Source organism: Polyodon spathula, chromosome 3, assembly GCF_017654505.1.
Source record: "Polyodon spathula isolate WHYD16114869_AA chromosome 3, ASM1765450v1, whole genome shotgun sequence".
Taxonomy (NCBI): domain Eukaryota; kingdom Metazoa; phylum Chordata; class Actinopteri; order Acipenseriformes; family Polyodontidae; genus Polyodon; species Polyodon spathula.
The window spans coordinates 45,395,389-45,400,408 of record NC_054536.1 but is presented as its reverse complement, the minus strand read 5'-3'; the positions used below and the strand labels follow the sequence as shown (position 1 = coordinate 45,400,408).

At 39.6% G+C, this 5,020-nt stretch overlaps 1 non-coding gene across 1 annotated transcript; it reads left to right on the top strand.

Moving 5' to 3' along the window:
* Positions 1–353: 353 nt before the first annotated feature.
* On the top strand, positions 354–426 carry trnak-uuu. Its single transcript has one exon. It is a non-coding gene; the product is annotated as a tRNA-Lys (tRNA).
* The last annotated feature ends 4,594 nt before the right edge of the window (positions 427–5,020 follow it).

Genomic DNA, 5,020 nt, shown 5'->3' with positions numbered 1-5,020 from the left:
TCGAAATGTTGGGCAGCTGGCTCTTTGAGCTTATATATATATATATATATATATATATATATATATATATATATATATATATATATATATATATATATAATTTAGTCAGTAAAAACGACTCCCCGGTCCAAACGTTTTGACCGTCGTAAGTAACCAGCTTCTGAAAGGAGAACTCTTGTATTCCCATCGAAGGGAAAGTCTTCAGGTACGAATGCGAAAGGGTTCCGAGAGGTCGGGTAAAAGTGAGAAGACAATTAAACAATTGTGTTACAAAGAGACAAAAACTTTGATGTGAAGGTTTCGAACTCCAAGGGCAACTGAGTTTAATGTTTACTTGATTTACTTCATTGGGAGCCCGAATAGCTCAGTCGGTAGAGCATCAGACTTTTAATCTGAGGGTCCAGGGTTCAAGTCCCTGTTCGGGCGGTGAGTGTTGTTTTAAAATAATAGTTACTGGGCTAAACACAATGTTGTATTGTGTGTATTGTCTATATCCATTGATGCTTGTTCAAATTAATTTACCAAACAGTGTGTGGCGTTGCTACTCCTAAAAAGTGTAGTCAAATATTTTAGAGTTAAACGAGGCAGTCCTCCCAGCGACAGCGAGTGGAAGCGACAGCGAGTGGGAGAAGTACAGGCGTGGAAAAGTACAGAGCAGTTTCGAAGCAGAAAGGAGAAATTGCATCTTGAATTGCTTTAATCAGAAAACAGAGGACATTGGGGAAACACAGCAGCAGCAGCTCAAAGTCAAACAGCCGCGTGTGTTTTTCTGATAACAAACAAGCTGAAACTCGGAGCAGCTGATTCAAATTCAGCGCCGTTTTGATACACGGGCGAGGAGAGGAGCCAACAGCACTGCAGAACAACGCAGTTAAACGAGGCAGTCCTCCCAGCGACAGCGAGTGGTAGCGACAGCGAGTGGGAGAAGTACAGGCGTGGAAAAGTACAGAGCAGTTTCGAAGCAGCTTGAAAGCAGGTTGACGGCTGCAGAAGAAACTAAACTTCACTAAACTTCAAAAAAAAAAAAAAAAAAACCTCAACATGGTCTTCAAGCCAGTAATCTGTGACACCTGCTTGATGTGGGAAATCCGAGAAAACCCAGCGGAGCTAAACCAAGTGTGCGTAAAGTGCCGCGCGATCCAGGATTTGCATAAACTAGTAAGTATGCTAGAAATGGAGCTGGAAGAAGTGAGACAGCAACAGGATCTTGAGGAACTGGCACACCCACAATTCATGGAAGTCTGCATCACCCCTAACAGACTGAAAGCCACCAGGGAGATAGAAGGTCAGAACAGCTGGGTTCAGGTAGGCAGAAGCAGGGAAAAAAAGAAACTTCGTCAAACACAACCACCAGAAATCAAAACAACCAACAGATTTGAGTCACTTCAGAATTTTGATGAGCAGAACCAACAACAAGAGAATGAAAGGAACAACATCCAGGACCCTATTGACAGTGGTGACCAGACAGCAAAAAGAAGGGAGGTCATGATTGTTGGGGACTCCATATTGAGAAACACAGCAAGTTCAATTCGCAGTTTGGACCCCCTTACTACAACAGTGTGCTGCCTTCTGGGAGCCTCGGTCAAGCACATCACTGAGAACGTGGACAGGCTCCTAGAACGAACAGGAGACGACCCGGTAGTAGTCGTCCACATCGGTACAAACAACATTGGAAGAGACAGACCAAAATCCCTGCAAAACAAATTCAGAGAGCTAGGAAGGAAATTAAAAGAGAAAACCAAAACTGTGGTATTTTCTGGTATACTACCGGCACCTTGCAAAGGACCATATGGACAGCTGGAAATAATTAATCAAAATGAATGGCTGAAGACGTGGTGCACACGGGAAGGCTTCACCTATCTTGATCATTGGACCACATTCTACAACGAGGACTATCTGTATAGACGGGATGGACTGCATTTAAATAACAAGGGAACTAGTCTACTTGGAGAAAAGATCCTCGAGCAGGTTCAGAAGCATTTAAACTAGAAAGGAAGGGGGGAGAAATCAACAAAAAAACAGAAGGGAGACCGCATCAAAACAAGAACAACAACTCAGGTAAGACAACCATTAAATGTATTTATCTAAATGCTAGAAGTATCAGAAACAAAATTCTAGAACTTGAAGCTACTGCACTAACAGGTAACTATGATGTGATAGGTGTTACAGAAACTTGGTTATCTGAGAGTGATGGGGACGAATATAATATTTGTGGGTATACACTGTATAGGAAAGACAGGCAGGACAGAAGAGGAGGAGGGGTAGCGCTATACATAAGAAACAGTCTTGAAGCCCAGGTGTTAAACCTGGACAAAGAAAATAAAACCGAATCAATATGGGTCAGAATAACAGACAAAAATTCAAAAGGCATAATAATAGGAGCATGCTATAGACCGCCAGATTCAGACGGTGAGCAAAATAATCTGTTATACAATGACATTAGAAATGTGTGTAGCAAAGGAGAAGCCATACTAATGGGGGATTTCAACTTCCCCCAAATAAAATGGGAAAACCCGGTGGGTAGCGCGAAGGATGAAATAGAAATGGTGGAAATGACAAATGACTGCTTCCTAACACAATTTGTCAAGGCACCGACTAGAGGGGAGGCATGCCTTGATTTAGTCTTTTCAAATAACGAAGATAGAATAACTAAAACAGAGGTCAGAGAACCACTGGCAAACTCAGACCACAACATGGTCTCATTTGAAGTGTTTTTTAAATCCCCAGAAGTAATGACTAAAGCTAAGGTTTACAATTTTAGAAAAGCAAACTATGAAGGTATGAAACAGAGACTAACAGAAGTAGATTGGAGTAAAATAGAGAAAACACCCACAGAAGAAGGATGGTTGTTCTTCAAAAATGTAGTACTAGAGGCGCAAAACAATTATATCCCTAAAGTAGACAAATCTAAATGTAAAACTAAATTGCCAAAATGGTTTAATAGATCAATTAAAAAAAATATTCAGTGAAAAAAGGCACTTTACAGAGCATTAAAAAAGGACCAAAAAGAAAGTACGCAGAAAGAGTACACAGAACTGCAAACGCAAGTCAAAAAGGAAGTTAGAAAGGCCAAGAGAGAAATAGAAATAAACATTGCTAAGGGAGCTAAAACCAATTCAAAAATGTTTTTCCAATATTACAACAGCAAGAGAACATTCAAAGAGGAGATTAAATGTTTAAGAGATACAAATGGCAAAATCGTAGAGGAAGAAAAAAAAATAGCAAATATGTTAAATGATTACTTTTCACAAGTTTTTACAAAGGAAGATACTGACAACATGCCCCACATGTCATCCAGTTCCTGTCCAGTTTTAAATAACTTTAGCATAACTGAGGCAGAAGTGTTAAAGGGACTAGGAGCTCTTAAAATAAACAAATCTCCTGGGCCGGATGAGATCCTCCCAGTAGTACTCAAAGAAATGAAAGAAGTAATTTACAAACCGCTAACCAAGATCATGCAGCAGTCTCTTGACACAAAAGGGAAACAAAACTGAACCAGGTAACTACAGACCAGTAAGCCTGACTTCTATTATATGCAAACTTATGGAAACTATAATAAGATCCAAAATGGAAAATTACCTATATGGTAACAGGGTCCTGGGAGACAGTCAACATGGTTTTAGGAAAGGGAGATCGTGCCTAACTAACTTGCTTGATTTTTTTGAGGATGCAACATCCATAATGGATAATTGCAAAGCATATGACATGGTTTATTTAGATTTCCAGAAAGCTTTTGACAAAGTCCCGCACAAAAGATTAATTCTCAAACTGAACGCAGTTGGGATTCAAGGAAACACATGTACATGGATTAGGGAGTGGTTAACATGTAGAAAACAGAAAGTACTGATTAGAGGAAAAACCTCAGAATGGAGTGTGGTAACCAGCGGTGTACCACAGGGATCAGTATTAGGTCCTCTGCTATTCCTAATCTACATTAATGATTTAGATTCTGGTATAGTAAGCAAACTTGTTAAATTTGCAGACGACACAAAAGTAGGAGGAGTGGCAAACACTGTTGCAGCAGCAAAGGTCATTCAAAATGATCTAGACATTCAGATTCAGAACTGGGCAGACACATGGCAAATGACATTTAATAGAGAAAAGTGTAAGGTACTGCACGCAGGAAATAAAAATGTACATTATAAATATCATATGGGAGATATTGAAATTGGAGAAGGAATCTATGAAAAAGACCTAGGAGTTTTTGTTGACTCAGAAATGTCTTCATCTAGACAATGTGGGGAAGCTATAAAAAAGGCCAACAAGATGCTTGGATACATTGTGAAAAGTGTTGAATTTAAATCAAGGGAAGTAATGTTAAAACTGTACAATGCACTAGTAAGACCTCATCTTGAATATTGTGTTCAGTTCTGGTCACCTCGCTATAAAAAAGATATTGCTGCTCTAGAAAGAGTGCAAAGAAGAGCGACCAGAATTATTCCGGGCTTAAAAGGCATGTCATATGCAGACAGGCTAAAAGAATTGAATCTATTCAGTCTTGAACAAAGAAGACTACGTGGCGACCTAATTCAAGCATTCAAAATTCTAAAAGGTATTGACAGTGTCGACCCAAGGGACTTTTTCAGCCTGAAAAAAGAAACAAGGACCAGGGGTCACAAATGGAGTTTAGAAAAAGGGGCATTCAGAACAGAAAATAGGAGACACTTTTTTACACAGAGAATTGTGAGGGTCTAGAATCAACTCCCCAGTAATGTTGTTGAAGCTGACACCCTGGGATCCTTCAAGAAGCTGCTTGATGAGATTTTGGGATCAATAAGCTACTAACAACCAAACGAGCAAGATGGGCCGAATGGCCTCCTCTCGTTTGTAAACTTTCTTATGTTCTTAGCAATGTTCATTTCTATTTCTCTCTTGGCCTTTCTAACTTCCTTTTTGACTTGCGTTTGCAGTTCCGTGTACTCTTTCTGCGTACTTTCTTTTTGGTCCTTTTTTAATGCTCTGTAAAGTGCCTTTTTTCGCTGAATATTTTTTTTAATTGATCTATTAAACCATTTTGGCA